Raw genomic sequence first — 11,856 nt, 5'->3', positions numbered from 1 at the left:
GTCCAGACTGGGACCGACTCGACATAAAATGGAACATCTCCACCAGGAGGAAAAACATAAGACAACTTGACGACTAAACTACCTATAACTCTAACAAGCTCAAATCCAAACATCACCATATCAGCTCTAAATCCCCTTGCCTTGTAATTCCTTCTACCTCAAGCTTCGGCTACCACTACACTCGTTGACTCAACTTCATTCTGCACTACTATCAGATGCTTGTCCCTAACCAGGATAGAGGTCGGGAATACTGATCTCAAAGCCAAATTGATTAGGTAATTCATCAATCTCATTTTCTCTTGTGCTAGCTTACTTGATGTCCCGAGGCCTCGGATAGTAAACACTGTTGGAGGCACCCTACTCGCATCACAACTGACTGGTTTCGAAGTAGACAGGCTTCTAATCAAAGAAGTGCGGTCAGACTCTTTTAAATCCCCTTCAATGGCATTGATTGTGTGGTTCTTAGCAGGCACATTGGGCTTAGACCTGAGCTCAAACTTCTTTACATCAAGCAAGTCCTATATTTCATGTTGCAGTCTAGGGCATCTGTTTGTGTCATGTGCTATCTGTCCATGGAAGCGACAATACAAATTTGGATCATACCAATGCGGCTTGGGCTTAGGAACAGGCTTTGGTTCAACTTTTCCAAGTAACCTGGCCTTCAACAGACGATCACAGACAACACCGCGGGGCATTCCTAAATCATTAAACTCTCTTGGCTGTGAGCGGGGACGTGAGACATTTGCAGGCTCTAGCACATAAGGGGCTTCCATGGTGACCATGACTGGTGTCGTAGCGGAAAGGGTAGTATTCGCAATATTATACCCTGCGTTCTTCTGCTGTGGAGGCCTTGTGCTGCTACTATCCTCGGATGTGTATTGATTTGCATTGGGAAGCGGCTCACAATGAACAATGGCATCCTCAACCTGCTGGTCCGCAGCCATGAGGCATTCAAAAGTCAAGATGCCTTGACCAAACAAAATATCCTTATAGGGAGCTCTCAATCCTCTCATCATGAACCCAACTTGCTCTCTCTCATTGAGTCTGTCCCACATTTGCCCTGCTTTATTTTGAAACCTAGCCAAATAATCGGTGAACTCTTCATCTGGCCTCTGTCTTATGGTTTCCAATTCTCTCTTGGTCAACTCAATCTCAGTGTTATAACTGTACTGCTAGGAAAACGCCTTCATTATATCCGTCCAAGTGTGGGTATGTGATGGGTCCAAAGACATCAGCCAATGGTGTGCAGCACCGGTCAGTGAAAATTGAAAAGCTTGACCCAACATTTCATCAGAAAAGCCTCTGGATCTCAACTGTCCAATATAAGACCTCAGATGGGTACGAAGATCCCCTGTACCATCAAATTTCTCATACTTCCACTTGAAACCATCAGGCAATTTGACATGGGGAAAAAGGCATAGGCCTTTAGTATCGAGGATTTGGTCCTCGACTCCTTTTAAATTTCTAATCAAATGTTCCAGATGGACAACCTAATCATTCATTTCCTTGTTCTCTGGGCTACTGGTTACCTTCACATCCGGGAGGTTATTTATCACAATCGTGCCATTCTCACCAATCATACTAGGGAGTACAACCCTAGGGGTTGAAGGCATGCTCCGCTGGTATTGATGTTCGACAGGACGGGCTGCACCCAATTGATTTTGGATCAAATCCACCAATTGCTCTACCGCCGTTTCCATTCGGCCAACCCGGCCTTCTAAAGGATCAATCCTAGGGGTTGGAGGCATGCTTCGTTGGTATTGATGTCCAACAGGGCGGGCTGCATCCAAATGGTTTTGAACCAAACCAATCGTTTGTTCCATCATCGCTTCTATTCTGACGACTCGGGCTTCCAAAGGATCCATAGGTGGAAGTGGTGGAGGATCATTGTTCTGACTCATGGCTACTTAGAATACTGGAGCAATGCTTGAAATGATCCTGATGAGAAACTGGATTAGGGTTAGATGCTGGTGAAAGGTCTAGTTCACAGATGGAAAAATTCAATAACTAAATGATGCCAAATCAAAACTCAACCTATGCACTGGATCATTCTGAATGGATCTCTCATGACCTTAATTGAAACTCAGATGGAGCTACTCCTATGCTTAAGACTTCTAAAGGATGGGGACCAATCCTAGGTCCAAATGGTTTATCTTCCAACCAAAACAAAGTATGACCTATACATGCAAAACATGCAATAATAGGGTTCTAAATGCTTACCCAAAACATATACATGTGATAAGTCAAGAAAAGTTAGTAGCAAGTTAGTTCATATGGAAACAAGATTAACTCGGTTCTATGTCGGCCCAACTCATTGAAAACCAAGATGCTTAGCTCAGTTCATCCAAGTCAAAAGGAGTGAACCATGCTACATGGGAAAGCTTCTGATGGCATGGGAAACAATGTTCTAACCAATATGGGTTCAAACTTCTTATCCAAAACAAAACCATTAATCAAAAATCACTTAACGTGGAGGTATCAAGTACAACAAGATAGGAATCACACTGACTAAAGTGACTTCTGAAAAACTTGACTGGAATCATATCCAATGGAAAATTTGACACAAATTCATTTTGATGGTCTACAATCAAAATGTTGAGAAAACGACTCAAAGCATTCTCAAATTCGAAAGCCAAGGGTAAAATCCATCTACTCTTTAGAAATCCAATGACTAGAATATGGTTGACTGGAAATCAACTTTTGCAAATCAAAGATTCAGGTAGATTCTATTTCAAGGACTCTAATTGGCTACCTCTGGATCAAAGGGGTTTGCCAAAGATGCAAAGATCCTAATGTCTCAACCATCTATGTAAAACAATGCTATGAAAAACATGTGAATCAAAGGTTTGGTTTGAAAGAGTCCAATGAGGCAGCCTAGATTAGGCCGAGCTAAAACATCATGGTTGACAATAAGTTGGACCGGATAGAACCAAGCTAAGGCAGTTGATAACAAAGAACGACTCTACTAAACAAGTTAGTTCAATTGAGAGTAGCATCAACTCACCCAAAGTTGAGAGAACTCTCAACTGATGGATCAAACAAGGTGGTTCACACAAGAACACCCGTATAGATGGCATTACATCGAACCAATCGCCAAACACCGTGTGATGGAGGAAATCGAGTTTGTCCTCAACATCAAGGTACAAATGTGTGGTTCCCTATCAAACAAGGTGGTTCACACAAGAACACCCGTATAGATGGCATTACATCGAACCAATCGCCAAACACCGTGTGATGGAGGAAATCAAGTTCGTCCTCAACATCAAGGTACAAATGTGTGGTTCCCTATCAGCTAAGACACACACACTATATCTAGATTAGTCGTGTAGGCATCACCCCAATCACAACAATCTTGGAGTGGACATACGAATCACCGTATGATACCACCCCTACAGTGGAATGAAACACTGGTAAAGACAACAAACACTCATATCTCAATGAAAAGAGGGTAGAAACTCAAAACCCCCGTTGGTGGGTGACAAATCGAAACGGATAATGTTGTCTACAATAGGGGTTCTAACTCGAACCTCAAGCAATAATTACATTAGTTGTGGCGAACTTGAGTATCGGATCTATGTTCCTACATGATGCATGCAAAAAGATTGGCTTAGCTTAGGACAGGGTCCCCTTGTCAAGGAGCACCATATTGTACCCGTCACAGTTGTGTCTGTGGATACGTCGGCACATCCTTTTTATACCACTTTGAGGAAACAACTCGATAAATCAATCCAAATACTGTCCCATAGTGCCTTCCAAGGCACACCTAAATGTATGGCCTGGAGATCACTAGGTAGTACATTGATTGATATAATTAGTTGTGACTTAAAGCAATACATGATCAAGGGTTGTGATGCCACTGGGGGAATCCCACAACTGCATGCGGGGCCTTACCAATGACACCACGGGGGTAGAAGCAGACAGTGCAGTGCACAATGCAATGATATGAGTGCGAATGTATGAAAAAAAAATTAACAAACAAAGCTACATCAACTTAAATTACAAGCAAGCTAAGCAAACAATGGTCAATCAGGAGTCTAACAAAAATTCCCCAGTGAAGTCGCCACTGTAAGAACTATGGATTCCGAAAAATCCAAATTCCCCCGACAAGGGGTTGGTTCTCAGTCGAAGAGGGTAAACGAGTCAAAAAGGAAGCCACCACCTAGAAAGGGTCTAGGACCCATAAATGTTCCCCACTGGGGAGAGACTAATGACTCATTGGATAAGGCTGTGGTCTACCCAGATCATTGGGCAAGTATCAGGTTACGGACTGGGAAGGTGTTAGGCACCCAGTCTGCCCGGCCCAGAGCCGGTCATCTTCTTTTGACCATTGCTTGCATGAGCTGGCTTGCAAACCCTAAAGCTAGGCATTCTAAATCTAGGTCATCCTAAGCTAGGCACCTGAAGCCAGGTAGCTATGTACAAGGGTTCCCACCTAAACCAAGTTTCTAAGTAATTCTACCCTAATGATCAAGAAAATCAAATTAACATAACAAATTACACCAATTTAATCATACACTCAACCAAGCAAGGATATATTAGAATACAGGGCATGAATCATGGAACAAAAAGCAAGGAGCAAAGAACTTGATTGATCATATCATGAGGATTCCACAACATTCATGGGCTAGATGACGGGCTAGCCCAACTCCCGTCCTCAAGAGCGTACAGCTACGTCCCACGGGATCCCACCGTGTAACATTTCAACTCGGGCCACTAGATGGGCATCTCACTCCTTCGCACACGCTCGAAATCCGCAATGGGTCATTGGGCCAGTGTTTAGCCACCCACGACCCGAACGATCCCTAAGCAGGGTCCCAAGTGATCCGAAATGGGGTAGGGGACCAACATGAGGACTATGTCGATAGACCGGGATTTAAAATCCCGATACAAGTCATAGCCTCATTGGTTTTCGCGGCATGATGTCGAGACCACATGGAACCCTACATTCTACCCAAAACATTTTGAGAAAATCACTTGGAATCCCATAACCCCGATTCGAAATGAAGTGAATTAGGGAGAATGTAATTATTTAACCCCTAAGTCAATGCTAAAAATGCACTCATGGGCCCAAAGGAATGGGCCCAAACTCCCCACTCAAGCTGAATCAGATTAATGGGCCAATGCCCAAACCAAAGCCAAGATTAAATGGCTCCAAATCCAGACGGGCCTGGAATGGGAACATGGCCCATACCCAAAGTCTCATGATTTCAAGCCCAAGCCTAATGCTTATTACCATTGAAGGCCCAAGACCAAATCTACATTCATATCAACCTAGGAATGGACAAACCCCCAAAAACCCAACCATTCAAACATGTTTGTAAGTCCAATTGAGCCCATTTCTAAGTTATCAAGTTATTAAATGGAAACCCGAACCAAAACCAAGCCCAATGGGTTACACGGGCCGACCACATCCTTTCCCTTTTGGTCAACGTCCCACCTATAATGGGCCAGAAATTAAGGACTAAACCCCTCTTGGGCCCAAGATTGCCATTTAAATTCTTTTTGGTTAATGGGCTTTAGCAGTGGGCCTAGTCAGATTTTGCAGGAGCTCTTTAACAAAAGGACCTGAAAGAATGCACTTATGAATGGACCATTATGGACATCAGGTTGGGACCTTGGGACACGTACATAATTACCCATTCTACTCCAAGATCAAATATATACAGTGCCTAGGGTAGTAAATGGGACTTATTTGAAAATCAAATTTCCAGAATGGTCTCTCTCAGAAACGTGAACTTTGAAAATATCATAACAAAAGCCACAGAGACGCATATCTCATTTCGGATATAAGGCTAAGCACACTGAGTGATAAAAGATCATTCATCTCACCCTCCCCTCTTTTAGGGTTTTAAAATATTTAATTTGTTTTCCCAATTCTGCCCCCGCCTTTAGATCGGGTTTGTTAGATTTTTATAGTTTCCCTTTTTAGCCCTCCCCCCCTTTAGGGTTTTAAAAGTTTAATTCATTTTTCCAATTCTACCCTCACCTTTATTTTAACTTTTTCTATTTTATCCTCTTAAAAAGCTTTCCCATTTTACCCTCTTACTTTTAGGGTTTGTTCTAGATTTTATTAATTAGTTCCCAATTTACCCCTCCACTTAGGGTTTGTTTAGATTTTATTAATTTTTCAATTTACCCTCTTTAGGTTTAGATTTTATTATTTCTCAATTTACCCCCTTATGGACTTGGCACCAATGGGCTTTTCCATGGGCCAAGTCCACACATTCTCTCTTTTTTGGTGTGTCTGAGGCAGAAGTCACCGGTCCTCTATGTGTCATCATCGCCAGGGAGGGTGACAAAAATCAGGTATGTACAGAAGGTTGGAGGCGGGCATATGGGTTCCGGTGGAGAATGGCATCTGGGTTTTTTTATGGTGAACATTCTTCCATTCCCTATGCAGAACACATAGGTTCCAAAAGGCAGAGAGAGGGAGAGAGACAGAGACAGAGAGAGGGAAAGAGCGAGAGAGAGATGCAAAGACTATGAGAGATAGAGAGGGAGAGAGCGAGCGAGAGACAGAGAGAGAGAGAGACAGGGAGAAAGAGATAGTGATAAAGAGCGAGAGAGAGAGAGAGAGAGAGAGAGAGAGAGAGAGAGAGAGAGAGAGAGAGAGAGATGAACAGAGATAGACAGAGAGAGATGAGAGTACCTTGAGAGGAAGCCCTTGTAGTTGTAGGTTTCCTTCTCTTCCCCCTTTTAACCGCAGCGGCCTCTAAAAGTTCAAATCTCACAATGTTGAAAAGCTAAGAAACCTAATCATGGGTTTCCTCGATTTTTTGCCCGATAAATTTGTTCTTGTTCTTGACAGACCGTCTCAGAGAGGTCTGTAAAGAACGTTCTTTGATGGAAAGATTCCTTCGGTTCGTTCTAAAAGAAAGAAAAAACGAACCGGCATGCCAAACGTTTTTTTTGTGATTTTTTGTTCTAAAAGAACAAAAGAACTGTTTTGAACAGCGTTCAGACATTTACCAAATGCAGCCTTAGAGAACACACTCCAGGAATAGAAATGTAAAATGATGGTTCTATCAAAATAACACAATTCTAGAACAAAATTGTTCCCAAATGCTTCCTATCATTCTCAAATTATTGTCTTCGATGAACAAAAAAAAGAGTAAATTACTTAAACCTCGCTTGACCTTTCTGACAATTCAGGGAACCTCCCCTGCCCTTCTGACAACTACTCAGACCTCCCCTACTTTTCAAACTTGATTTCACTTAGCCCAAGTCCGTTAACGGTGTTAGTAAAAAATCTGTTGTGACCAAAATGCCCTTCTTCTTCTTCCTCCTCCTGCAACCCCATCAATGCACCCCTTCCCTTTCTTCTTCTTCTTATTCCTCCTGGAAACTCACCTGCTCCCACCCTTCTGCAACCCCATTCGCTTGGCACAAAAACAGAGAAACAGAAAAATTAAACACAATTACTTCGATTCATGCATCTATGCACTCGAGATTCATCATTCATGTACTAATAATTAGCGCAAGATGAGCACTAAAAGATCAATTTTGGATAAATTTAATTTCCGAAATTGAAAACTTGGAACCAAAATGGTCATATACTAAAAGTCAAAATATCTAAAACCAGAACTACTATAGACAGTATGGATCTGTGACCCCAAACAGAGCAAGATTGAGCAAACCAAAACTAAACAATCCAGACCAGTGCAAATTCATCTCATACTTAACCAGATCTAGAGATATTTAAGAAAGAAACTCAATCGATAAAAGTCATTGCCACACCCATGTACCTCCATCACCAAACAACCGTCCTTCTCCACAAAACCCCTCCTCATGCCCGCCTACAACACTGCAACCCAACCTCTGAAAACCCCTCCAATTCCTTGGTGGAACCCATCTCTCACCACACGATCCAAAACAACTTCACGCCCTTCCATAACTGATGATAAATCTATAATACTAGAGTAGAAAATAAACAAATACTAGCTCAAGAACAGCAGCAAGAAACTTGACTGCAACCAAGAATATTGTAAGACCACAAGTCCATAGCCAACCCCAAGAACACCCAAGGTTTTGCATTGAAATTGAAAATCCTAACCCCCAGAAGAAATACTGCTGTGGGTAAACTGGTCAATCCTGTAAGCTTCATGCCATGACAGTATTCTAATCTTTTTCTCCTCTGTATAGAACTAAGAGTTGAATTTACACACCTTCTCTTGGCTTTCTTCAGTCGTGTGAGATCGTGTCTTGGGAGGAGGTGGACTATGATTTAAAGGGGTTGGAGATATTCTCTCGTCTGAACGTGGGAACAGGGAAGCTAAGAATATTTTGATTTCTCCTCTATTTCCCTTCAGTAGAATTTAATTTCAATTTTTCTACTTGTGATTTGTTTACTTTGATCAATCAGTGCGGTAGTGTTTGCTGAAAATTCACGGTGAGTGATTTGGTTAAGTAGAGCGAGAAATATTGTTTCTTTGTTTACTTTTTAGCAGATCAGAAATTTCAATGGCTTATCCAATGTAGATCCATTGGATCCAAGACCCATTAGAGAATGAAGAGAATAAGAGATGAAGAAGTATTAGAAGACAGGGAGAAAGAGAACGATACCCTGAAATAGGAGAGAAGAGAGTGTCGAGAAAAGAATGGAAAAACTATAAGATGGGATCTATGATAAAATAATCATGCGGAACATTCATAGAGATCAATGAGCATACAAATAAATTACGGAGGTGTGAATGGCGTACCTGGATCCATGATTTGAAGTCGACAACTTTCTTTACGATCTCTGTCGTACACGAACGTTGTTCTGGTCTCCCCTCTTCCACTTGTCTTTAGGTTTTTTCAGAATAGTCACTTAATGGGCCAGTGACAACTATTTATAGTGGTGAGGGTAGGGACCAACCCTGCAAAGAAACTAGGGTTTCCTTCCAATTAAGGAAATAAAACCTTAGGTCCACACATAGTAACTGGACTCATACCATTAAGGTAACCCCCCATCAACACAATTAAACCGGTTTTAATAAAATAAAGTGGGACTATGCCTTGCCCACCTTATGAAAATCTTACAATCTCCCACTTGAGTTGCATATGTCACAAGTTTTGTTTTGAAAACCATTTTAAAATGACTCTCTGGTTTAGACAAACTGATTGTGGCCACAAAAGATAGTGTTGAATGGAGTACACCTTAAAACTGATGCCTTGGTCTGAATGAAATTACAAACACCCAACAGTGCAGATCATCACATCTAAAGATACATGGGACCTAACACGTCAAAGTGCTTATGGCCTCACCAATTTGGGCTGTACAATATGAGAGTGTGGTATGGAAAATGCATGAGACCGTGATCAGCATGTCTATTTCCAAATTGGTCTAGGCTCGAAAATCTAATAGCCACATGCATGAGACAAAAATTGGAGGTCTCATCAACCGCAAGCGTCACTCAAACACTTTTGTTTCACCCAAGGAAGCTCATTGGGACTGGGTCTGGATCTCCCAAAACACTAGCACCATTTCTCAATCGAAGTGAGACTTTTACTAGTAACTGGATGTGCGTCTATTGACTGGAACCTCGAATACCGAATGAGGTAAATACACCACATATGGCCTCAATTTATTCTGTAGGAGTCAATTATTCAAGTGTATACACATAAGCAAATGACCATAAAAAAAATGCATGTATTCTCGAGAACAATAATAATAAGATGGGATAACTGAAAATCAAAAGTAACTAAATACATAAGTAAAACTCCCACTAATGAAGTGCATCAAAAGAGCAAACTAATCCCATTTTAGTAACATGCTCCTGAAAAATTTTTGGAGTCAAGCCCTTAGTGAGAGGATTAGCAATCATAATATCTGTAGTGATGTGCTCCACTATGATCTATGACTCCTGAATTTTCTCTCTGACGAGAAAATACTGAATGTCAATGTGTTTGGAACCTGAAGTGCTTTTGCAGTTATAAGAAAAATGAACCGCAGCTGAGTTGTCACAGAACATTTTCAATGGATTAGATATAGAATCTACAATATGTAGCCCTGAAATGAAGTTTCTAAACCATAATACTTCAACAGGGGCCTCATAACACGCCTCATGCTCTGCCTGCATAGTAGAGGATGCAGTAAGTGTCTGTTTAACACTCTTCCAAGATATAGCCCCACCAGCCATGAGAAAAACATATCCAGATGTAGACTTTAGGGCATCTGGATATCCTGCAAAATCTACATTAGTATAGCCAACCACATCAAGAGAATCAGATCTTCTGTAAGTACGCATGAAATCTTTGGTACCCTGTAGATATCTCATGACTTTCTTAGAAGCTACCCAATGCGCTTCACCAGAATTGCTCATGTATCTTCCAAGTACACTAATAATATAGGCAATGCCAGGTCGTGTACAAACTCGAGCATACATCAAACTACCAACAACAGATGCATAAGGAACATTCTTCATCTGATTACGTTCCAATTCAGTCTGTGGACACTGAGACTTAACAAGTTTATCTCCCTTCACAACAGGTGCCTTACTAGGTAAACAAACTAGCATGTTAAATCTTTTCAGTGCCCTCTCAATGTAGCCTGTCTGAGATAAACCAAGGACGCCACAAGACCTGTTACGATGAATCTCAATATGCAAGACATAAGAGGCTTCACCAAGATCCTTCATATCAAAGTGACTAGATAACAACTGTTTTATCTCATGCAAAAGACCAACATCACTACTGGCAAGGAGAATGTCATCAACATAAAGCACAAGAAAAATTACTTACTCTCACTGATCTTCAGATAAATACACTAATCCACCAGATTTTTCTTGAAACCACAAGATGTAACAACTTTATCAAACTTGAGGTACCACTGTCTGGATGCCTGTTTCAAACCATAAATAGATTTCTTGAGCTTACATACAAGACGTTCATTACCAGTTTGTTCAGAACCAGGGGGTTGCAACATGTACACATTTTCTTCCAGATTTTTGTTAAGGAAAGCCGTTTTGACATCCATCTGATGAAGTTCCAAATCAAAATGCGCTACTAAAGCCATAATGATTCTAAAAGAATCCTTAGTCGAGACCGGTGAAAAAGTTTCCTTGTAATCTATGCCCTCTCTCTGGCTGAATCCTTTTGCTACAAGTTTGGCCTTATGACGTTCAATCTTGCCTTTGGAGTTCCGCTTGGTCTTGAAAACCCATTTGCAACCAATCGATTTACTTCTTCCTGGCAATTTCACCAAATCCCAAATACCATTAATTGACGTGGAATCTAATTCCTCATGTATAGCAACCGTCCACTTCGAAGAATTTGGACCACTAATAGCTTAGTCAAAACTCAAAAGTAATTGGTTCAGAATCCATGCCAACATCATATTCATGCTCTTGCAAATAAACAACATTAATCAGATATAGCAAGCCTACAAGCTCTTTCAGATCTCCTCAAGGGAACATCAACTACAGGCTGGTCCTGAATCTCATCAACTAAAGGTGGTGCAGCCTCAATCACTACAGGCTCCATAGGTTCTTGAGTAAGAACATTTTCTTGTACAATGTGAGGTTGTATCACTGTAGGCAGGTGTGTCAAGGGCACAGGCATAAGAACACACTTCTCCTCAAAAACCAAGTTACGTGTTTGAGCAGTCTGAATTTCCATATTATCTTCAAGGAATACTGCCCGATCAGATTCCACAACTCTGGTAGAATGTGTAGGACAGTAAAATCTGTAACCCCTTGATCTTTCTGAATAACCAATAAAATGACCACTAATGGTTTTGGGATCAAGTTTTCTTATTTGAGGGTTAAATGGTCTAACTTCTACTGCACAACCCCAAACATGTAAGTGAGACAAATTTGGCTTCTTGCCAGTCCACAACTCATAGGGAATTTTGGGAACAGGCTTACTAGGCACTTT

This window comes from Telopea speciosissima, chromosome 5 (genome assembly GCF_018873765.1).
Source record: "Telopea speciosissima isolate NSW1024214 ecotype Mountain lineage chromosome 5, Tspe_v1, whole genome shotgun sequence".
NCBI classification, from domain to species: Eukaryota; Viridiplantae; Streptophyta; class Magnoliopsida; order Proteales; family Proteaceae; genus Telopea; species Telopea speciosissima.
Note: the sequence above shows the minus strand (reverse complement) of the source record.